The sequence below is a fragment of the Phalangium opilio genome, unplaced genomic scaffold (genome assembly GCF_054372755.1).
Source record: "Phalangium opilio isolate 3A_F unplaced genomic scaffold, DU_Popi_V2 ptg000505l_1, whole genome shotgun sequence".
In the NCBI taxonomy this organism is placed as follows: Eukaryota; Metazoa; Arthropoda; class Arachnida; order Opiliones; family Phalangiidae; genus Phalangium; species Phalangium opilio.
In genome coordinates, this window is record NW_028324239.1 from 486,749 (window position 1) to 511,206 (window position 24,458).

The following is a 24,458-nucleotide window of genomic DNA, read 5'->3' on the forward strand; positions in this document are numbered from 1 at the left end:
TCATCTTAAAACAATAACAAAAAGAAAATATTTTTGCTATTTTCATATCTATTGGAATTTAAAAGAGGAAAAAAAAGTGAAAAAGCCATCGGCACGCATTGTTCATAAGTGGTGTCCCTCCCAAGTACTGACTGCACTCGACGCTGCTTAATTTCGATGATCGGACGAGAACCGGTGTTTTCAGGGTGATATGGCCGTTGCCGAGAGTGCTATTTAATAATTTGAATTTAATTAACCTTCATCTTTATAAAACAATAACAAAAAAGAAGATATGTTTGCTTTTTTCATATCTGGTGGAATTTAAAAGAGGAAACAGAAGTGACAAAGCCAACGGCACGCAGTGTTCCCAAGTACTGACTACGCTCGACGCTGCTTAACTTCGGTGATCGGACGAGAACCGGTGTTTTCAGCGTGATATGGCCGTTGCCGAGGGTGCTAGTTAATAATTCGAATTTAAATTAAGTGAGACAAATTAACCTTCATCTTTATAAAACAATAACAAAAAGAAAATATATATTTTCTTTTTTTCATATCTATTGGAATTTAAAAGAGGAAAAAAAGTGAAAAAGCAAACGGCACGCAGTCTTCCTAAGTGGTCTCCCTCCCAAGTACTGACTGCACTCGACACTGCTTAACTTCGGTGATCGGACGAGAACCGGAGTTTTCAGCGTGATATGGCCGTTGCCGAGAGTGCTAGTTAATAATTGGAATTTAAATTAAGTGAGACAAATTAACCTTCATCTTTATAAAACAATAACAAAAAGAAAATATGTTTACTTTTTTCATATCTATTGGAATTAAAAAGTGGAAAAAAAAGTGAAAAAGCCAACGGCACGCAGTGTTCCTAATTGGTCTCCCTCCCAAGTACTGACTGCGCTCGACGCTGTTTAACTTCGGTGATCGGACTAGAACCGGTGTTTTCAGCATGATATGGCCGTTGCCGAGAGTGCTAGTTAATAATTCGAATTTAAATTAAGTGAGACAAATTAACCTTCATCATCTTAAAACAATAACAAAAAGAAAATATTTTTGCTATTTTCATATCTATTGGAATTTAAAAGAGGAAAAAAAAGTGAAAAAGCCATCGGCACGCATTGTTCATAAGTGGTGTCCCTCCCAAGTACTGACTGCACTCGACGCTGCTTAATTTCGATGATCGGACGAGAACCGGTGTTTTCAGGGTGATATGGCCGTTGCCGAGAGTGCTATTTAATAATTTGAATTTAATTAACCTTCATCTTTATAAAACAATAACAAAAAAGAAGATATGTTTGCTTTTTTCATATCTGGTGGAATTTAAAAGAGGAAACAGAAGTGACAAAGCCAACGGCACGCAGTGTTCCCAAGTACTGACTGACTACGCTCGACGCTGCTTAACTTCGGTGATCGGACGAGAACCGGTGTTTTCAGCGTGATATGGCCGTTGCCGAGGGTGCTAGTTAATAATTCGAATTTAAATTAAGTGAGACAAATTAACCTTCATCTTTATAAAACAATAACAAAAAGATAATATGTTTGCTTTTCTCATATCTATTGGAATTTAAAAGAGGAAAAAAGTGAAAAAGCCAACGGCACGCAGTGTTCCTAAGTGGTCTCCGTCCCAAGTACTGACTGCGCTCGACACTGCTTAACTTCAGTGATCGGACGAGAACCGGTGTTTTTAGCGTGATATGGCCGTTGCACCGAGAGTGCTATTTAATAATTTGAATTTAAATTAAGTGAGACAAATTAACCTTCATCATCTTAAAACAATAACAAAAAGAAAATATTTTTGCTATTTTCATATCTATTGGAATTTAAAAGAGGAAAAAAAAGTGAAAAAGCCATCGGCACGCATTGTTCATAAGTGGTGTCCCTCCCAAGTACTGACTGCACTCGACGCTGCTTAATTTCGATGATCGGACGAGAACCGGTGTTTTCAGGGTGATATGGCCGTTGCCGAGAGTGCTATTTAATAATTTGAATTTAATTAACCTTCATCTTTATAAAACAATAACAAAAAAGAAGATATGTTTGCTTTTTTCATATCTGGTGGAATTTAAAAGAGGAAACAGAAGTGACAAAGCCAACGGCACGCAGTGTTCCCAAGTACTGACTGACTACGCTCGACGCTGCTTAACTTCGGTGATCGGACGAGAACCGGTGTTTTCAGCGTGATATGGCCGTTGCCGAGGGTGCTAGTTAATAATTCGAATTTAAATTAAGTGAGACAAATTAACCTTCATCTTTATAAAACAATAACAAAAAGATAATATGTTTGCTTTTCTCATATCTATTGGAATTTAAAAGAGGAAAAAAGTGAAAAAGCCAACGGCACGCAGTGTTCCTAAGTGGTCTCCGTCCCAAGTACTGACTGCGCTCGACACTGCTTAACTTCAGTGATCGGACGAGAACCGGTGTTTTTAGCGTGATATGGCCGTTGCACCGAGAGTGCTATTTAATAATTTGAATTTAAATTAAGTGAGACAAATTAACCTTCATCATCTTAAAACAATAACAAAAAGAAAATATTTTTGCTATTTTCATATCTATTGGAATTTAAAAGAGGAAAAAAAAGTGAAAAAGCCATCGGCACGCATTGTTCATAAGTGGTGTCCCTCCCAAGTACTGACTGCACTCGACGCTGCTTAATTTCGATGATCGGACGAGAACCGGTGTTTTCAGGGTGATATGGCCGTTGCCGAGAGTGCTATTTAATAATTTGAATTTAATTAACCTTCATCTTTATAAAACAATAACAAAAAAGAAGATATGTTTGCTTTTTTCATATCTGGTGGAATTTAAAAGAGGAAACAAAAGTGACAAAGCCAACGGCACGCAGTGTTCCCAAGTACTGACTGCGCTCGACGCTGCTTAACTTCGGTGATCGGACGAGAACCGGTGTTTTCAGCGTGATATGGCCGTTGCCGAGAGTGCTAGTTAATAATTCAAATTTAAATTAAGTGAGACAAATTAACCTTCATCTTTATAAAACAATAACAAAAAGAAAATATATATTTTCTTTTTTTCATATCTATTGGAATTTAAAAGAGGAAAAAAAGTGATAAAGCCAACGGCACGCAGTGTTCCTAACTGGTCTCCCTCCCAAGTACTGACTGCGCTCGACACTGCTTAACTTCGGTGATCGGACTAGAACCGGTGTTTTCAGCGTGATATGGCCGTTGCCGCGAGTGCTAGTTAATAATTCGAATTTAAATTAAGTGAGACAAATTAACCATCTTTTTAAAACAATAACAAAAAGAAAATATGTTTGCTTTTCTCATATCTATTGAAATTTAAAAGAGGAAAAAAGTGAAAAAGCCAACGGCACGCAGTGTTCCTAATTGGCCTCCCTCCCAAGTACTGACTGCGATCGACGCTGTTTAACTTCGGTGATCGGACGAGAACCGGTGTTTTCAGCGTGATATGACCGTTGCTGAGAGTGCTAGTTAATAATTCGAATTTAAATTAAGTGAGACAAATTAACCTTCATCATCTTAAAACAATAACGTAAAGAAAATATGTTTGGTTTTTTCATATCTATTGGAATGTAAAAGAGGAAAAGAAGTGAAAAAGCCAACGGCACGCAGTGTTCCTAAGTGGTCTCCGTCCCAAGTACTGACTGCGCTCGACACTGCTTAACTTCAGTGATCGGACGAGAACCGGTGTTTTTAGCGTGATATGGCCGTTGCACCGAGAGTGCTATTTAATAATTTGAATTTAATTAACCTTCATCTTTATAAAACAATAAAAAAAAGAAGATATGTTTGCTTTTCTTCATATCTGGTGGAATTTAAAAGAGGAAATAAAAGTGACAAAGCCAAGGGCACGCAGTGTTCCCAAGTACTGACTGCGCTCGACGCTGCTTAACTTCGGTGATCGGACGAGAACCGGTGTTTTCAACGTGATATGGCCATTACCGAGAGTGCTAGTTAATAATTCGAATTTAAATTAAGAGAGACAAATTAACCTTCATCTTTCTAAAACAATAACAAAAAGAAAATATGTTTGCTATTTTCATATCTATTGGAATTTAAAAGAGGAAACAAAAGTGACAAAGCCAAGGGCACGCAGTGTTCCCAAGTACTGACTGCGCTCGACGCTGCTAAACTTCGGTGATCGGACGAGATACGGTGTTTTCAGCGTGATATGGCCGTTGCCGAGAGTGCTAGTTAATAATTCGAAATTAAATTAAGTGGGACAAATTAACCTTCATCTTTTTAAAACAATAACAAAATGAAAATATGTTTGCTTTTTCATATCTATTGGAATTTAAAAGAGGAAAAAAAGTGGAAAACCCAACGGCACGCAGTTCCTAATTGGTCTCCCTCTCAAGTACTGACTGCGCTCGACGCTGCTTAACTACGGTGATCGGACGAGAACCGGTGTTTTCAGCGTGATATGGCCGTTGCCGGGAGTGCTAGTTAATAATTCGAATTTAAATTAAGTGAGACAAATTAACCTTCATCTTTATAAAACAATAACAAAAAGAAAATATGTTTGCTTTTTTCATATCTATTGGAATTTAAGAGGTAAAAAAAGTGAAAAACCCAACGGCACGCAGTGTTCCTAAGTGGACTCCGTCCCAAGTACTGACTGCGCTCGACGCTGCTTAACTTCGGTGATCGGACGAGATACGGTGTTTTCAGCGTGATATGGCCGTTGCCGAGAGTGCTAGTTCATAATTCGAAATTAAATTAAGTGGGACAAATTAACCTTCATCTTTTTAAAACAATAACAAAATGAAAATATGTTTGCTTTTTCATATATATTGGAATTTAAAAGAGGAAAAAAAAATGAAAAAGCCAACGGCACGCAGTTCCTAATTGGTCTCCCTCTCAAGTACTGACTGCGCTCGACGCTGTTTAACTTGGGTGATCGGACGAGAACCGGTGTTTTCAGCGTGATATGGCCGTTGCCGAGAGTGCTAGTTAATAATTCGAATTTAAATTAAGTGAGACAAATTAATCTTCATCCTTTAAAACAATAACAAAAAGAAAATATGTTTGCTTTTTTCATATCTATTGGAATTTAAGAGGAAAAAAAAGTGAAAAAGCCAACGGCCCGCATTGTTCCTTAGTGGTCTCCCTCCCAAGTACTGACTGCGCTCGACGCTGCTTAACTTCGGTGATCGGACGAGAACCGGTTTTTGCAGCGTGATATGGCCGTTGCCGGGAGTGCTAGTTAATAATTCGAATTTAAATTAAGTGAGACAAATTAACCATCATTTTAAAACCATAACGTAATGAAAATATGTTTGCTTTTTTCATATCTATTGGAATTTAAAAGAGGAAAACAAAGTGAAAAAGCCAACGGCACGCAGTGTTCCTAAGTGGTCTTCCTCCCAAGTACTGGTTGCGCTCGACACTGCTTAACTTCGGTGATCGGACGAGAACCGGTGTTTTCAGCGTGATATGGCCGTTGCCGAGAGTGCTAGTTAATAATTCGAATTTAAATTAAGTGAGACAAATTAACCTTCATCTTTATAAAACAATAACATAAAGAAAATATGTTTGCTTTTTTCATATCTATTGGAATTTAAGAGGTAAAAAAAGTGAAAAAGCCAACGGCACTTAGTGTTCCTAAGTGGTCTCCCTCCCAAGTACTGACTGCGCTCGACGCTGTTTAACTTCGGTGATCGGACGAGATACGGTGTTTTCAGCGTGATATGGCCGTTGCCGAGAGTGCTAGTTAATAATTCGAATTTAAATTAAGTGAGACAAATTAACCTTCATCTTTATAAAACAATAACAAAAAGAAAATATGTCTGCTTTTTTTCTTATCTATTGGAATTTAAAAGAGGAAAAAAAGTGAAAAAGCCAACGGCACGCAGTGTTCCTAAGTGGTCTCCCTCCCAAGTACTGACTGCGCTCGACACTGCTTAACTTCGGTGATCGGACGAGAACCGGTTTTTTCAGGGTGATATGGCCGTTGCCGAGAGTGCTATTTAATAATTTGGATTTAATTAACCTTCATCTTTATAAAACAATAACAAAAAGAAGATATGTTTGCTTTTTTCATATCTGGTGGAATTTAAAAGAGGAAACAAAAGTGACAAAGCCAAAGGCACGCAGTGTTCCCAAGTACTGACTACGCTCGACGCTGCTTAACTTCGGTGATCGGACGAGAACCGGTGTTTTCAGCGTGATATGGCCGTTGCCGAGAGTGCTAGTTAATAATTCGAATTTAAATTAAGTGAGACAAATTAACCTTCATTTTTTTAAACAATAACAAAATTTTTTCGGTACACTTTTGAATGCATTTTTTTCTGGACAAATTTTTGACCGAATTTAGCTTAAATACCTATAAAATACTCATTAAAAGTGATTTCATATCGATTGATCAATAAATATAAATGTACCTCGATTATTAATAGAATTTTCAAAATCGACGTTTCTCGACCAGAGAAGCACATTTTGAGAATTTTTTCACTATTTTCAAATATAACCGCTGAAACCATAGTTTTTGTACTTTTTGCTTTAATTCAAGCAAATATAACGATATTCATTCAAAAAACTGTTCAAATTCAATTTTCATTAAGAAATCGTTGTCACGGATTTTGTATCTTGAAGAAAAAAACATGCGATTTTTTCGGTACACTTTTGAATGCATTTTTTTCTGGACGAATTTTTGACCGAATTTGGCTTAAATACATATAAAATACTCATTAAAAGCGATTTCATCTCGATTGATCAATAAATAAAAATGTACCTCGATTTTTAATAGAATTTTCAAAATCGACGTTTCTCGACCAGAGAAGCACATTTTGAGTTTTTTTTTCACTATTTTCAAATATAATCACTGAAACCATTATTTTTGTACTTTTTGCTTTAATTCAAGCAAATGTAACGATATTCATTCACAAAACTGTTCAAATTCAATTTTCAATAAGAATTCGTTGTCACGGATTTTGAATCTTGAAGAAAAAAACATGCGATTTTTTCGGTACACTTTTGAATGCATTTTTTTCTGGACAAATTTTTGACCAAATTTAGCTTAAATACCTTTAAAATTCTCATTATAAGTGATTTCATATCGATTGATCAATAAATTAAAATGTACCTCGATTTTTAATAACATTTTCAAAGTCGACGTTTCTCGACCAGAGAAGCACATTTTGAGAATTTTTTCACTATTTTCAAATATAACCGCTGAAACCATAGTTTTTGTACTTTTTGCTTTAATTCAAGCAAATATAACGATATTCATTCAAAAAAACTGTTAAAATTCCATTTTCTATAAGAAATCGTTGTCACGAATTTTTTATCTTGAAGAAAAAAACATGCGATTTTTTCGGTTCACTTTTGAATGCATTTTTTTCTGGACGAATTTTTGACCGAATTTAGCTTAAATACATATAAAATACTCATTAAAAGCGATTTCATCTCGATTGATCAATAAATAAAAGGTACCTCGATTTTTAATAACATTTTCAAAATCGACGTTTCTCGACCAGAGAAGCACATTTTGAGAATTTTTTCACTATTTTCAAATATAACCGCTGAAACCATAGTTTTTGTACTTTTCGCTTTAATTCAAGCAAATGTAACGATATTCATTCAAAAAACTGTTCAAATTCAATTTTCATTAGAAATCGTTGTCACGGATTTTGTATCTTGAAGAAAAAAAACATGCGATTTTTTCGGTACACTTTTGAATGCATTTTTTTCTGGACAAATGTTTGACCGAATTTAGCTTAAATACATATAAAATACTCACTAAAAGTGATTTCATCTAGATTGATCAATAAATAAAAGTGTACCTCGATTTTTAATAACATTTTCAAAATCGACGTTTCTCGACTAGAGAAGCACATTTTGAGAATTGTTTCACTATTTTCAAATATAATCACTGAAACCATTATTTTTGTACTTTTTGCATTAATTCAAGCAAATGTAAAGATATTCATTCAAAAAACTGTTCAAATTCAATTTTCATTAAGAAATCGTTGTCACGGATTTTGTATCTTGAAGAAAAAAACATGCGATTTTTTCGGTACACTTTTGAATGCATTTTTTTCTGGGCAAACGTTTGGTCGAATTCAGCTTATTTACCTATAAAATACTCATTAAAAGTGATTTCATATCGATTGAACAATAAATATAAATGTACCTCGATTTTTAATAACATTTTGAAAATCGACGTTTCTCGACCAGGGAAGCACTTTATGAGAATTTTTTCACTATTTTGAAATATAACCGCTGAAACCATAGTTTTCGTATTTGTTGCTCTAATTTAAGCAAATATAACGATATTCATTCAAAAAACTGTTAAAATTCAATTTTACATGTAGAAATCGTTGTCACGGATTTTGTATCTTGAAGAAAGAAAACATGCGATTTCTTCGGTACACTTTTGAATGCATTTTTTTCTGAACAAATTCTTGACCGAATTTAGCTTAAAATACATATAAAATACTCATTAAAAGCGATTTCATCTCGATTGATCAATAAATAAAAATGTACCTCGATTTTTAATAACATTTTCAAAATCGACGTTTCTCGACCAGAGAAGCACATTTTGAGAATTTTTTCACTATTTTCAAATATAACCGCTGAAACCATAGTTTTTGTACTTTTTGTTTTAATTCAAGCAAATATAACGATTTTCATTCAAAAAACTATTAAAATTCCATTTTCTATAAAAAATCGTTGTCACGGATTTTTTATCTTGAGGAAAAAAAACATGCTTTTTTTTCGGTTCACTTTTGAATGCATTTTTTTCTGGACGAATTTTTGACCGAATTTAGCTTAAATACATATAAAATACTCATTAAAAGCGATTTCATCTCGATTGATCAATAAATAAAAATGTACCTCGATTTTTAATAGAATTTTCAAAATCGACGTTTCTCGACCAGAGAAGCACATTTTGAGAATTTTTTCACTATTTTCAAATATAACCGCTGAAACCATAGTTTTTCTTACTTTTCGCTTTAATTCAAGCAAATATAACGATATTCATTCAAAAAACTGTTAAAATTCCATTTTCTATAAGAAATCGTTGTCACGGATTTTTTATCTTGAGGAAAAAAACATGCGATTTTTTCGGTACAATTTTGAATGCATTTTTTTCTGGACAAATGTTTGACCGAATTTAGCTTAAATACATATAAAATACTCACTTAAAGTGATTTCATCTAGATAGATCAATAAATAAAAATGTACCTTGATTTTTAATAACATTTTCAAAATCGACGTTTCTCGACCAGGGAAGCACTTTTTGAGAATTTTTTCACTATTTTCAAATATAACCGCTGAAACCATAGTTTTTCTTACTTTTCGCTTTAATTCAAGCAAATATAACGATATTCATTCAATAAACTGTTCAAATTCAATTTTCATTAAGAAATCGTTGTCACGGATTTTGTATCTTGAAGAAAAAAACACGCGATTTCTTCGGTACACTTCTGAATGCATTTTTTTCTGGACAAATATTTGGTCGAATTCAGCTTATTTACCGAAAAATACTCATTAAAAGTGATTTCATCTCGATAGATCAATAAATAAAAATGTACCTTGATTTTTAATAAAATTTTCAAAATCGACGTTTTTCGACCAGGGAAGCACTTTTTGAGAATTTTTTCACTATTTTCAAATATAATCACTGAAACCATTATTTTTGTACTTTTTGCATTAATTCAAGCAAATGTAACGATATTCATTCAAAAAACTGTTCAAATTCAATTTTCATTAAGAAATCGTTGTACGGATTTTGCATCTTGAAGAAAAAAACATGCGATTTTTTCGGTACACTTTTGAATGCATTTTTTTCTGGACGAATTTTTGACCGAATTTATTTTAAATACATATAAAATATTCATTAAAAGCGATTTCATCTCGATTGATCAATAAATAAAAATGTACCTTGATTTTTAATAGAATTTTCAAAATCGACGTTTCTCGACCAGAGAAGCACATTTTGAGAATTGTTTCGCTATTTTCAAATATAACCGCCGAAACCATAGTTTTCGTATTTTTTGCTTTAATTCAAGCAAATATAACGATATTCATTCAAAAAACTGTCAAAATTCAATTTTACATTTAGAAATCGTTGTCACGGATTTTGTATCTTGAAGAAAAAAACATACGATTTTTTCGGTACACTTTTGAATGCATTTTTTCTGGACAAATTTTTGACCGAATTTAGCTTAAATACCTAAAAAATACTCATTTAAAGTGATTTCATATCGATAGATCAATAAATAAATATGTACCTCGATTTTTAATAGAATTTTCAAAATCGACGTTTCTCGACCAGAGAAAGCACATTTTGAGAATGTTTTCACTATTTTCAAATATAACCGCTGAAACCATAGTTTTTGTACTTTTTGCGTTAATTAAAGCAAATATAACGATATTCATTCAAAAAACTGTTAAAATTCCATTTTCTATAAGAAATCGTTGTCACGAATTTTTTATCTTGAATAAAAAAAAGATGCGATTTTTTCGGTACACCTTTGAATGCAATTTTTTCTGGACAAATTTTTGGTCGACTTCAGCTTATTTACCTATAAAACACTCAAAAAAAGTGATTTCATCTCGATTGATCAATAAATAAAAATGTACCTTGATTTTTAATAACATTTTCAAAATCGACGTTTCTCGACTAGAGAAGCACATTTTGAGAATTGTTTCACTATTTTCAAATATAATCACTGAAACCATTATTTTTGTACTTTTTGCATTAATTCAAGCAAATGTAAAGATATTCATTCAAAAAACTGTTCAAATTCAATTTTCATTAAGAAATCGTTGTCACGGATTTTGTATCTTGAAGAAAAAAACATGCGATTTTTTCGGTACACTTTTGAATGCATTTTTTTCTGGACAAATTTTTGACCGAATTTAGCTTAAATACCTATAAAATACTCATTAAAAGTGATTTCATATCGATAGATCAATAAATATAAATGTACCTCGATTTTTAATAGAATTTTCAAAATCGACGTTTCTCGACCAGAGAAGCACATTTTGAGAATTTTTTCACTATTTTCAAATATAACCGCCGAAACCATAGTTTTCGTATTTTTTGCTTTAATTCAAGCAAATATAACGATATTCATTCAAAAAACCGTCAAAATTAAATTTTACATTTAGAAATCGTTGTCACGGATTTGTTTGTATCTTGAAGAAAAAAACATGCGATTTTTTCGGTACACTTTTGAATGCATTTTTTTCTGGACAAATTTTTGGTCGAATTCAGCTTATTTACCGATAAAATACTCATTTAAAGTGATTTCATATCGATAGATCAATAAATAAAAATGTACCTCGATTTTTAATAGAATTTTCAAAATCGACGTTTCTCGACCAGAGAAGCACATTTTGAGAATTTTTTCACTATTTTCAAATATAACCGCTGAAACCATAGTTTTTGTACTTTTTGCGTTAATTAAAGCAAGTATAATGATATTCATTCAAAAAAACTGTTAAAATTCCATTTTCTATAAGAAATCGTTGTCACGAATTTTTTATCTTGAATAAAAAAAAGATGCGATTTTTTCGGTACACTTTTGAATACATTTTTTTCTGGACAAATTTTTGGTCGACTTCAGCTTATTTACCTAAAAAATACTCATTAAAAGTGATTTCATCTCGATTGATCAATAAATAAAAATGTACCTTGATTTTTAATAACATTTTCAAAATAGACGTTTCTCGACTAGAGAAGCACATTTTGAGAATTTTTTCACTATTTTCAAATATAATCACTGAAACCATTATTTTTGTACTTTTTGCATTAATTCAAGCAAATGTAACGATATTCATTCAAAAAACTGTTCAAATTCAATTTTCATTAAGAAATCGTTGTACGGATTTTGCATCTTGAAGAAAAAAACATGCGATTTTTTCGGTACACTTTTGAATGCATTTTTTTTCTGGACAAATTTTTGGTCGAATTCAGCTTATTTACCGATAAAATACTCATTAAATGTGATTTCATCTCGATAGATCAATAAATAAAAATGTACCTTGATTTTTAATAACATTTTCAAAAACGACGTTTCTCGACCAGGGAAGCACTTTTTGAGAATTTTTTCACTATTTTCAAATATAACCGCTGGAACCATAGTTTTTCTTACTTTTCGCTTTAATTCAAGCAAATATTACGATATTAATTCAAAAAACTGTTCAAATTCAATTTTCATTAAGAAATCGTTGTCACGGATTTTGTATCTTGAAGAAAAAAACATGCGATTTTTTCGGTACACTTTTGAATGCATTTTTTTCTGGACAAATTTTTGACCGAATTTAGGTTAAATACCTATAAAATACTCATTAAAAGTGATTTCATCTCGATTGATCAATAAATAAAAATGTACCTTTATTTTTAATAACATTTTCAAAATCGACGTTTCTCGACTAGAGAAGCACATTTTGAGAATTTTTTCACTATTTTCAAATATAATCACTGAAACCATTATTTTTGTACTTTTTGCATTAATTCAAGCAAATGTAACGATATTCATTCAAAAAACTGTTCAAATTCAATTTTCATTAAGAAATCGTTGTACGGATTTTGTATCTTGAAGAAAAAAACATGCGATTTTTTCGGTACACTTTTGAATGCATTTTTTTCTGGACAAATTTTTGACCGAATTTAGCTTAAATACCTATAAAATACTCATTTAAAGTGATTTCATATCGATAGATCAATAAATAAAAATGTACCTCGATTTTTAATAGAATTTTCAAAATCGACGTTTCTCGACCAGAGAAGCACATTTTGAGAATTTTTTCACTATTTTCAAATATAACCGCTGAAACCATAGTTTTTGTACTTTTTGCGTTAAATAAAGCAAATATAACGATATTCATTCAAAAAACTGTTAAAATTCCATTTTCTATAAGAAATCGTTGTCACGAATTTTTTATCTTGAAGAAAAAAAACATGCGATTTCTTCGGTACACTTTTGAATGCAATTTTTTCTGGACAAATTTTTGGTCGACTTCAGCTTATTTACCTATAAAATACTCAATAAAAGTGATTTCATCTCGATTGATCAATAAATAAAAATGTACTTTGATTTTTAATAACATTTTCAAAATCGACGTTTTTCGACTAGAGAAGAACATTTTGAGAATTTTTTCACTATTTTCAAATATAATCACTGAAACCATTATTTTTGTACTTTTTGCATTAATTCAAGCAAATGTAACGATAATCATTCAAAAAACTGTTCAAATTCAATTTTCATTAAGAAATCGTTGTACGAATTTTTTATCTTGAAGAAAAAAAACATGCGATTTCTTCGGTACACTTTTGAATGCATTTTTTTCTGGACAAATTTTTGGTCGAATTCAGCTTATTTACCGATAAAATACTCATTAAATGTGATTTCATCTCGATAGATCAATAAATAAAAATGTACCTTGATTTTTAATAACATTTTCAAAAACGACGTTTCTCGACCAGGGAAGCACTTTTTGAGAATTTTTTCACTATTTTCAAATATAACCGCTGGAACCATAGTTTTTCTTACTTTTCGCTTTAATTCAAGCAAATATTACGATATTAATTCAAAAAACTGTTCAAATTCAATTTTCATTAAGAAATCGTTGTCACGGATTTTGTATCTTGAAGAAAAAAACATGCGATTTTTTCGGTACACTTTTGAATGCATTTTTTTCTGGACAAATTTTTGACCGAATTTAGGTTAAATACCTATAAAATACTCATTAAAAGTGATTTCATCTCGATTGATCAATAAATAAAAATGTACCTTTATTTTTAATAACATTTTCAAAATCGACGTTTCTCGACTAGAGAAGCACATTTTGAGAATTTTTTCACTATTTTCAAATATAATCACTGAAACCATTATTTTTGTACTTTTTGCATTAATTCAAGCAAATGTAACGATATTCATTCAAAAAACTGTTCAAATTCAATTTTCATTAAGAAATCGTTGTACGGATTTTGTATCTTGAAGAAAAAAACATGCGATTTTTTCGGTACACTTTTGAATGCATTTTTTTCTGGACAAATTTTTGACCGAATTTAGCTTAAATACCTATAAAATACTCATTAAAAGTGATTTCATATCGATAGATCAATAAATATAAATGTATCTCGATTTTTAATAGAATTTTCAAAATCGACGTTTCTCGACCAGAGAAGCACATTTTGAGAATTTTTTCACTATTTTCAAATATAACCGCCGAAACCATAGTTTTCGTATTTTTTGCTTTAATTCAAGCAAATATAACGATATTCATTCAAAAAACTGTTAAAATTCAATTTTACATTAGAAATCGTTGTCACGGATTTTGTATCTTGAAGAAAAAAAACATGCGATTTCTTCGGTACACTTTTGAATGCATTTTTTTCTGGACAAATTTTTGGTCGAATTCAGCTTATTTACCGATAAAATACTCATTAAATGTGATTTCATCTCGATAGATCAATAAATAAAAATGTACCTTGATTTTTAATAACATTTTCAAAAACGACGTTTCTCGACCAGGGAAGCACTTTTTGAGAATTTTTTCACTATTTTCAAATATAACCGCTGAAACCATAGTTTTTCTTACTTTTCGCTTTAATTCAAGCAAATATAACGATATTAATTCAAAAAACTGTTCAAATTCAATTTTCATTAAGAAATCGTTGTCACGGATTTTGTATCTTGAAGAAAAAAACATGCGATTTTTTCGGTACACTTTTGAATGCATTTTTTTCTGGACAAATTTTTGACCGAATTTAGCTTAAATACCTATAAAATACTCATTTAAAGTGATTTCATATCGATAAATCAATAAATAAAAATGTACCTCGATTTTTAATAGAATTTTCAAAATCGACGTTTCTCGACCAGAGAAGCACATTTTGAGAATTTTTTCACTATTTTCAAATATAACCGCTGAAACCATAGTTTTTGTACTTTTTGCGTTAAATAAAGCAAATATAACGATATTCATTCAAAAAACTGTTAAAATTCCATTTTCTATAAGAAATCGTTGTCACGAATTTTTAATCTTGAATAAAAAAAAGATGCGATTTTTTCGGTACACTTTTGAATGCAATTTTTTCTGGACAAATTTTTGGTCGACTTCAGCTTATTTACCTATAAAATACTCAATAAAAGTGATTTCATCTCGATTGATCAATAAATAAAAATGTACTTTGATTTTTAATAACATTTTCAAAATCGACGTTTTTCGACTAGAGAAGCACATTTTGAGAATTTTTTCACTATTTTCAAATATAATCACTGAAACCATTATTTTTGTACTTTTTGCATTAAATCAAGCAAATGTAACGATATTCATTCAAAAAACTGTTCAAATTCAATTTTCATTAAGAAATCGTTGTACGGATTTTGTATCTTGAAGAAAATAAACATGCGATTTCTTCGGTACACTTTTGAATGCATTTTTTTTCTGGACAAATTTTTGGTCGAATTCAGCTTATTTACCGATAAAATACTCATTAAATGTGATTTCATCTCGATAGATCAATAAATAAAAATGTACCTTGATTTTTAATAACATTTTCAAAAACGACGTTTCTCGACCAGGGAAGCACTTTTTGAGAATTTTTTCACTATTTTCAAATATAACCGCTGAAACCATAGTTTTTCTTACTTTTCGCTTTAATTCAAGCAAATATAACGATATTAATTCAAAAAACTGTTCAAATTCAATTTTCATTAAGAAATCGTTGTCACGGATTTTGTATCTTGAAGAAAAAGACATGCGATTTTTTCGGTACACTTTTGAATGCATTTTTTTCTGGACAAATTTTTGACCGAATTTAGCTTAAATACCTATAAAATACTCATTTAAAGTGATTTCATATCGATAGATCAATAAATAAAAATGTACCTCGATTTTTAATAGAATTTTCAAAATCGACGTTTCTCGACCAGAGAAGCACATTTTGAGAATTTTTTCACTATTTTCAAATATAACCGCTGAAACCATAGTTTTTGTACTTTTTGCGTTAATTAAAGCAAATATAACGATATTCATTCAAAAAACTGTTAAAATTCCATTTTCTATAAGAAATCGTTGTCACGAATTTTTAATCTTGAATAAAAAAAAGATGCGATTTTTTCGGTACACTTTTGAATGCAATTTTTTCTGGACAAATTTTTGGTCGACTTCAGCTTATTTACCTATAAAATACTCAATAAAAGTGATTTCATCTCGATTGATCAATAAATAAAAATGTACCTTGATTTTTAATAACATTTTCAAAATCGACGTTTCTCAACTAGAGAAGCACATTTTGAGAATTTTTTCACTATTTTCAAATATAATCACTGAAACCATTATTTTTGTACTTTTTGCATTAATTCAAGCAAATGTAACGATATTCATTCAAAAAACTGTTCAAATTCAATTTTCATTAAGAAATCGTTGTCACGGATTTTGTATCTTGAAGAAAAAAACATGCGATTTTTTCGGTACACTTTTGAATGCATTTTTTTCTGGACAAATTTTTGACCGAATTTAGCTTAAATACCTATAAAATACTCATTTAAAGTGATTTCATATCGATAGATCAATAAATAAAAATGTACCTCGATTTTTAATAGAATTTTCAAAATCGACGTTTCTCGACCAGAGAAGCACATTTTGAGAATTTTTTCACCATTTTCAAATATAACCGCTGAAATCATAGTTTTTCTTACTTTTCGCTTTAATTCAAGCAAATATAACGATATTAATTCAAAAAACTGTTCAAATTCAATTTTCATTAAGAAATCGTTGTCACGGATTTTGTATCTTGAAGAAAAAAACATGCGATTTTTTCGGTACACTTTTGAATGCATTTTTTTCTGGACAAATTTTTGACCGAATTTAGGTTAAATACCTATAAAATACTCAGTAAAAGTGATTTCATATCGATTGATCAATAAATATAAATGTACCTCGATTTTTAATAGAATTTTCAAAATCGACGTTTCTCGACCAGAGAAGCACATTTTGAGAATTTTTTCACTATTTTCAAATATAACCGCTGAAACCATAGTTTTTGTACTTTTTGCGTTAATTAAAGCAAGTATAACGATATTCATTCAAAAAACTGTTAAAATTCCATTTTCTATAAGAAATCGTTGTCACGAATTTTTTATCTTGAATAAAAAAAAGATGCGATTTTTTCGGTACACTTTTGAATGCAATTTTTTCTGGACAAATTTTTGGTCGACTTCAGCTTATTTACCTATAAAATACTCAATAAAAGTGATTTCATCTCGATTGATCAATAAATAAAAATGTACCTTGATTTTTAATAACATTTTCAAAATCGACGTTTTTCGACTAGAGAAGCACATTTTGAGAATTTTTTCACTATTTTCAAATATAATCACTGAAACCATTATTTTTGTACTTTTTGCATTAATTCAAGCAAATGTAACGATATTCATTCAAAAAACTGTTCAAATTCAATTTTCATTAAGAAATCGTTGTACGGATTTTGTATCTTGAAGAAAAAACATGCGATTTTTTCGGTACACTTTTGAATGCATTTTTTTCTGGACAAATTTTTGACCGAATTTAGCTTAAATACCTATAAAATACTCATTAAAAGTGATTTCATATCGATAGATCAATAAATATAAATGTACCTCGATTTTTAATAGAATTTTCAAAATCGACGTTTCTCGACCAGAGAAGCACATTTTGAAAATTTTTTCACTATTTTCAAATATAACCGCTTAAACCATAGTTTTAGTATTCTTTGCTTTAATTCAAGCAAATATAACGATATTCATTCAAAAAACTGCTCAAATTCAATTTTCATTAAGAAATCGTTGTACGGATTTTGTATCTTGAAGAAAAAAAACATGCGATTTCTTCGGTACACTTTTGAATGCATTTTTTTGTGGACAAATTTTTGGTCGAATTCAGCTTATTTACCGATAAAATACTCATTAAATGTGATTTCATCTCGATAGATCAATAAATAAAAATGTACCTTGATTTTTAATAACATTTTCAAAAACGACGTTTCTCGACCAGGGAAGCACTTTTTGAGAATTTTTTCACTATTTTCAAATATAACCGCTGAAACCATAGTTTTTCTTACTTTTCGCTTTAATTCAAACAAATATAACGATATTAATTCAAAAAACTGTTCAAATTCAATTTTCATTAAGAAATCGTTGTCACGGATTTTGTATCTTGAAGAAAAAAACATGCGATTTTTTCGGTACACTTTTGAATGCATTTTTTTCTGGACAAATTTTTGACCGAATTTAGGTTAAATACCTATAAAATACTCAGTAAAAGTGATTTCATATCGATTGATCAATAAATATAAATGTACCTCGATTTTTAATAGAATTTTCAAAATCGACGTTTCTCGACCAGAGAAGCACATTTTGAGAATTTTTTCACTATTTTCAAATATAACCGCTGAAACCATAGTTTTTGTACCCTTTGCGTTAATTAAAGCAAGTATAACGATATTCATTCAAAAAACTGTTAAAATTCCATTTTCTATAAGAAATCGTTGTCACGAATTTTTTATCTTGAATAAAAAAAGATGCGATTTTTTCGGTACACTTTTGAATGCAATTTTTTCTGGACAAATTTTTGGTCGACTTCAGCTTATTTACCTATAAAATACTCAATAAAAGTGATTTCATCTCGATTGATCAATAAATAAAAATGTACCTTGATTTTTAATAACATTTTCAAAATCGACGTTTCTCGACTAGAGAAGCACATTTTGAGAATTTTTTCACTATTTTCAAATATAATCACTGAAACCATTATTTTTGTACTTTTTGCATTAATTCAACCAAATGTAACGATATTCATTCAAAAAACTGTTCAAATTCAATTTTCTTTAAGAAATCGTTGTACGGATTTTGTATCTTGAAGAAAAAACATGCGATTTTTTCGGTACACTTTTGAATGCATTTTTTTCTGGACAAATTTTTGACCGAATTTAGCTTAAATACCTATAAAATACTCATTAAAAGTGATTTCATATCGATTGATCAATAAATATAAATGTACCTCGATTTTTAATAGAATTTTCAAAATCGACGTTTCTCGACCAGAGAAGCACATTTTGAGAATTTTTTCACTATTTTCAAATATAACCGCTTAAACCATAGTTTTAGTACTTTTTGCGTTAATTAAAGCAAGTATAACGATATTCATTCAAAAAACTGTTAAAATTCCATTTTCTATAAGAAATCGTTGTCACGAATTTTTTATCTTGAATAAAAAAAAGATGCGATTTTTTCGGTACACTTTTGAATGCAATTTTTTCTGGCCAAATGTTTGGTCGACTTCAGCTTATTTACCTATAAAATACTCAATAAAAGTGATTTCATCTCGATTGATCAATAAATAAAAATGTACCTTGATTTTTAATAACATTTTCAAAATCGACGTTTCTCGACTAGAGAAGCACATTTTGAGAATTTTTTCACTATTTTCAAATATAATCACTGAAACCATTATTTTTGTACTTTTTGCATTAATTCAAGCAAATGTAACGATATTCATTCAAAAAACTGTTCAAATTCAATTTTCATTAAGAAATCGTTGTACGGATTTTGTATCTTGAAGAAAAAACATGCGATTTTTTCGGTACACTTTTGAATGCATTTTTTTCTGGACAAATTTTTGACCGAATTTAGCTTAAATACCTATAAAATACTCATTAAAAGTGATTTCATATCGATAGATCAATAAATATAAATGTACCTCGATTTTTAATAGAATTTTCAAAATCGACGTTTCTCGACCAGAGAAGCACATTTTGAGAATTTTTTCACTATTTTCAAATATAACCGCCGAAACCATAGTTTTCGTATTTTTTGCTTTAATTCAAGCAAATATAACGATATTCATTCAAAAAACTGTTAAAATTCAATTTTACATTTAGAAATCGTTGTCACGGATTTTGTATCTTGAAGAAAAAAAACATGCGATTTCTTCGGTACACTTTTGAATGCATTTTTTTCTGGACAAATTTTTGGTCGAATTCAGCTTATTTACCGATAAAATACTCATTAAATGTGTTTTCATCTCGATAGATCAATAAATAAAAATGTACCTTGATTTTTAATAACATTTTCAAAAACGACGTTTCTCGACCAGGGAAGCACTTTTTGAGAATTTTTTCACTATTTTCAAATATAACCGCTGAAACCATAGTTTTTCTTACTTTTCGCTTTAATTCAAGCAAATATAACGATATTAATTCAAAAAACTGTTCAAATTCAATTTTCATTAAGAAATCGTTGTCACGGATTTTGTATCTTGAAGAAAAAAACATGCGATTTTTTCGGTACACTTTTGAATGCATTTTTTTCTGGACAAATTTTTGACCGAATTTAGGTTAAATACCTATAAAATACTCAGTAAAAGTGATTTCATATCGATTGATCAATAAATATAAATGTACCTCGATTTTTAATAGAATTTTCAAAATCGACGTTTCTCGACCAGAGAAGCACATTTTGAGAATTTTTTCACTATTTTCAAATATAACCGCTGAAACCATAGTTTTTGTACTTTTTGCGTTAATTAAAGCAAGTATAACGATATTCATTCAAAAAACTGTTAAAATTCCATTTTCTATAAGAAATCGTTGTCACGAATTTTTTATCTTGAATAAAAAAAAGATGCGATTTTTTCGGTACACTTTTGAATGCAATTTTTTCTGGACAAATTTTTGGTCGACTTCAGCTTATTTACCTATAAAATACTCAATAAAAGTGATTTCATCTCGATTGATCAATAAATAAAAATGTACCTTGATTTTTAATAACATTTTCAAAATCGACGTTTCTCGACTAGAGAAGCACATTTTGAGAATTTTTTCACTATTTTCAAATATAATCACTGAAACCATTATTTTTGTACTTTTTGCATTAATTCAAGCAAATGTAACGATATTCATTCAAAAAACTGTTCAAATTCAATTTTCATTAAGAAATCGTTGTCACGGATTTTGTATCTTGAAGAAAAAAACATGCGATTTTTTCGGTACACTTTTGAATGCATTTTTTTCTGGACAAATTTTTGACCGAATTTAGCTTAAATATCTATAAAATACTCAGTAAAAGTGATTTCATATCGATTGATCAATAAATATAAATGTACCTCGATTTTTAATAGAATTTTCAAAATCGACGTTTCTCGACCAGAGAAGCACATTTTGAGAATTTTTTCACTATTTTCAAATATAACCGCCGAAACCTTAGTTTTCGTATTTTTTGCTTTAATTCAAGCAAATATAACGATATTCATTCAAAAAACTGTCAAAATTCAATTTTACATTTAGAAATCGTTGTCACGGATTTTGTATCTTGAAGAAAAAAACATGCGATTTTTTCGGTACACTTTTGAATGCATTTTATTCTGGTCAAATTTTTGACCGAATTTAGCTTAAATACCTATAAAATACTCATTTAAAGTGATTTCATATCGATAGATCAATAAATAAAAATGTACCTCGATTTTTAATAGAATTTTCAAAATCGACGTTTCTCGACCAGAGAAGCACATTTTGAGAATTTTTTCACTATTTTCAAATATAACCGCTGAAACCATAGTTTTTGTACTTTTTGCATTAATTCAAGCAAATGTAACGATATTCATTCAAAAAACTGTTCAAATTCAATTTTCTTTAAGAAATCGTTGTACGGATTTTGTATCTTGAAGAAAAAACATGCGATTTTTTCGGTACACTTTTGAATGCATTTTTTTCTGGACAAATTTTTGACCGAATTCAGCTTATTTACCTATAAAATACTCATTAAAAGTGATTTCATATCGATTGAACAATAAATATAAATGTACCTCGATTTTTAATAACATTTTGAAAATCGACGTTTCTCGACCAGAAAAGCACATTTTGAGAATTTTTTCACTATTTTCAAATATAACCGCTGAAACCATAGTTTTTGTACTTTTTGCGTTAATTAAAGCAAGTATAACGATATTCATTCAAAAAACTGTTAAAATTCCATTTTCTATAAGAAATCGTTGTCACGAATTTTTTATCTTGAATAAAAAAAAGATGCGATTTTTTCGGTACACTTTTGAATGCAATTTTTTCTGGACAAATTTTTGGTCGACTTCAGCTTATTTACCTATAAAATACTCAATAAAAGTGATTTCATCTCGATTGATCAATAAATAAAAATGTACCTTGATTTTTAATAACATTTTCAAAATCGACGTTTCTCGACTAGAGAAGCACATTTTGAGAATTTTTTCACTATTTTCAAATATAATCACTGAAACCATTATTTTTGTACTTTTTGCATTAATTCAAGCAAATGTAACGATATTCATTCAAAAAACTTTTCAAATTCAATTTTCATTAAGAAATCGTTGTACGGATTTTGTATCTTGAAGAAAAAACATGCGATTTTTTCGGTACACTTTTGAATGCATTTTTTTCTGGACAAATTTTTGACCGAATTTAGCTTAAATACCTATAAAATACTCATTAAAAGTGATTTCATATCGATAGATCAATAAATATAAATGTACCTCGATTTTTAATAGAATTTTCAAAATCGACGTTTCTCGACCAGAGAAGCACATTTTGAAAATTTTTTCACTATTTTCAAATATAACCGCTTAAACCATAGTTTTAGTATTCTTTGCTTTAATTCAAGCAAATATAACGATATTCATTCAAAAAACTGTTCAAATTCAATTTTCATTAAGAAATCGTTGTACGGATTTTGTATCTTGAAGAAAAAAAACATGCGATTTCTTCGGTACACTTTTGAATGCATTTTTTTGTGGACAAATTTTTGGTCGAATTCAGCTTATTTACCGATAAAATACTCATTAAATGTGATTTCATCTCGATAGATCAATAAATAAAAATGTACCTTGATTTTTAATAACATTTTCAAAAACGACGTTTCTCGACCAGGGAAGCACTTTTTGAGAATTTTTTCACTATTTTCAAATATAACCGCTGAAACCATAGTTTTTCTTACTTTTCGCTTTAATTCAAGCAAATATAACGATATTAATTCAAAAAACTGTTCAAATTCAATTTTCATTAAGAAATCGTTGTCACGGATTTTGTATCTTGAAGAAAAAAACATGCGATTTTTTCGGTACACTTTTGAATGCATTTTTTTCTGGACAAATTTTTGACCGAATTTAGGTTAAATACCTATAAAATACTCAGTAAAAGTGATTTCATATCGATTGATCAATAAATATAAATGTACCTCGATTTTTAATAGAATTTTCAAAATCGACGTTTCTCGACCAGAGAAGCACATTTTGAGAATTTTTTCACTATTTTCAAATATAACCGCTGAAACCATAGTTTTTGTACTTTTTGCGTTAATTAAAGCAAGTATAACGATATTCATTCAAAAAACTGTTAAAATTCCATTTTCTATAAGAAATCGTTGTCACGAATTTTTTATCTTGAATAAAAAAAAGATGCGATTTTTTCGGTACACTTTTGAATGCAATTTTTTCTGGACAAATTTTTGGTCGACTTCAGCTTATTTACCTATAAAATACTCAATAAAAGTGATTTCATCTCGATTGATCAATAAATAAAAATGTACCTTGATTTTTAATAACATTTTCAAAATCGACGTTTCTCGACTAGAGAAGCACATTTTGAGAATTTTTTCACTATTTTCAAATATAATCACTGAAACCATTATTTTTGTACTTTTTGCATTAATTCAAGCAAATGTAACGATATTCATTCAAAAAACTGTTCAAATTCAATTTTCTTTAAGAAATCGTTGTACGGATTTTGTATCTTGAAGAAAAAACATGCGATTTTTTCGGTACACTTTTGAATGCATTTTTTTCTGGACAAATTTTTGACCGAATTTAGCTTAAATACCTATAAAATACTCATTAAAAGTGATTTCATATCGATAGATCAATAAATATAAATGTACCTCGATTTTTAATAGAATTTTCAAAATCGACGTTTCTCGACCAGAGAAGCACATTTTGAGAATTTTTTCACTATTTTCAAATATAACCGCTTAAACCATAGTTTTAGTATTCTTTGCTTTAATTCAAGCAAATATAACGATATTCATTCAAAAAACTGTTCAAATTCAATTTTCATTAAGAAATCGTTGTACGGATTTTGTATCTTGAAGAAAAAACATGCGATTTTTTCGGTACACTTTTGAATGCATTTTTTTCTGGACAAATTTTTGACCGAATTCAGCTTATTTACCTATAAAATACTCATTAAAAGTGATTTCATATCGATTGATCAATAAATATAAATGTACCTCGATTTTTAATAGAATTTTCAAAATCGACGTTTCTCGACCAGAGAAGCACATTTTGAGAATTTTTTCACTATTTTCAAATATAACCGCTGAAACCATAGTTTTTGTACTTTTTGCGTTAATTAAAGCAAGTATAACGATATTCATTCAAAAAACTGTTAAAATTCCATTTTCTATAAGAAATCGTTGTCACGAATTTTTTATCTTGAATAAAAAAAAGATGCGATTTTTTCGGTACACTTTTGAATGC

General features: G+C 29.8%; 24 pseudogenes; all 24 read right to left on the minus strand.

Annotated features, from left to right (window-relative positions):
• Positions 1-83: 83 nt before the first annotated feature.
• Positions 84-202, minus strand: LOC149589848 (5S ribosomal RNA; annotated as a pseudogene).
• A 123-nt stretch (positions 203-325) lies between these two features.
• Positions 326-428, minus strand: LOC149589849 (5S ribosomal RNA; annotated as a pseudogene).
• Positions 429-567: 139 nt separating this feature from the next.
• Positions 568-686, minus strand: LOC149589850 (5S ribosomal RNA; annotated as a pseudogene).
• A 137-nt stretch (positions 687-823) lies between these two features.
• LOC149589851 (5S ribosomal RNA) lies at positions 824-942 on the minus strand (annotated as a pseudogene).
• A 137-nt stretch (positions 943-1,079) lies between these two features.
• LOC149589852 (5S ribosomal RNA) lies at positions 1,080-1,198 on the minus strand (annotated as a pseudogene).
• A 123-nt stretch (positions 1,199-1,321) lies between these two features.
• On the minus strand, positions 1,322-1,428 carry LOC149589853 (5S ribosomal RNA; annotated as a pseudogene).
• A 135-nt stretch (positions 1,429-1,563) lies between these two features.
• Positions 1,564-1,682, minus strand: LOC149589854 (5S ribosomal RNA; annotated as a pseudogene).
• Positions 1,683-1,821: 139 nt separating this feature from the next.
• Positions 1,822-1,940, minus strand: LOC149589855 (5S ribosomal RNA; annotated as a pseudogene).
• Positions 1,941-2,063: 123 nt separating this feature from the next.
• Positions 2,064-2,170, minus strand: LOC149589856 (5S ribosomal RNA; annotated as a pseudogene).
• Positions 2,171-2,305: 135 nt separating this feature from the next.
• On the minus strand, positions 2,306-2,424 carry LOC149589857 (5S ribosomal RNA; annotated as a pseudogene).
• A 139-nt stretch (positions 2,425-2,563) lies between these two features.
• On the minus strand, positions 2,564-2,682 carry LOC149589858 (5S ribosomal RNA; annotated as a pseudogene).
• A 123-nt stretch (positions 2,683-2,805) lies between these two features.
• On the minus strand, positions 2,806-2,908 carry LOC149589859 (5S ribosomal RNA; annotated as a pseudogene).
• Positions 2,909-3,047: 139 nt separating this feature from the next.
• Positions 3,048-3,166, minus strand: LOC149589860 (5S ribosomal RNA; annotated as a pseudogene).
• A 132-nt stretch (positions 3,167-3,298) lies between these two features.
• On the minus strand, positions 3,299-3,417 carry LOC149589861 (5S ribosomal RNA; annotated as a pseudogene).
• Positions 3,418-3,553: 136 nt separating this feature from the next.
• LOC149589862 (5S ribosomal RNA) lies at positions 3,554-3,672 on the minus strand (annotated as a pseudogene).
• A 125-nt stretch (positions 3,673-3,797) lies between these two features.
• Positions 3,798-3,900, minus strand: LOC149589863 (5S ribosomal RNA; annotated as a pseudogene).
• Positions 3,901-4,275: 375 nt separating this feature from the next.
• LOC149589864 (5S ribosomal RNA) lies at positions 4,276-4,392 on the minus strand (annotated as a pseudogene).
• Positions 4,393-4,527: 135 nt separating this feature from the next.
• LOC149589865 (5S ribosomal RNA) lies at positions 4,528-4,646 on the minus strand (annotated as a pseudogene).
• Positions 4,647-4,782: 136 nt separating this feature from the next.
• LOC149589866 (5S ribosomal RNA) lies at positions 4,783-4,899 on the minus strand (annotated as a pseudogene).
• Positions 4,900-5,033: 134 nt separating this feature from the next.
• LOC149589867 (5S ribosomal RNA) lies at positions 5,034-5,152 on the minus strand (annotated as a pseudogene).
• A 134-nt stretch (positions 5,153-5,286) lies between these two features.
• On the minus strand, positions 5,287-5,405 carry LOC149589868 (5S ribosomal RNA; annotated as a pseudogene).
• A 135-nt stretch (positions 5,406-5,540) lies between these two features.
• On the minus strand, positions 5,541-5,659 carry LOC149589869 (5S ribosomal RNA; annotated as a pseudogene).
• Positions 5,660-5,796: 137 nt separating this feature from the next.
• On the minus strand, positions 5,797-5,915 carry LOC149589870 (5S ribosomal RNA; annotated as a pseudogene).
• A 122-nt stretch (positions 5,916-6,037) lies between these two features.
• Positions 6,038-6,140, minus strand: LOC149589871 (5S ribosomal RNA; annotated as a pseudogene).
• Positions 6,141-24,458: the final 18,318 nt, after the last annotated feature.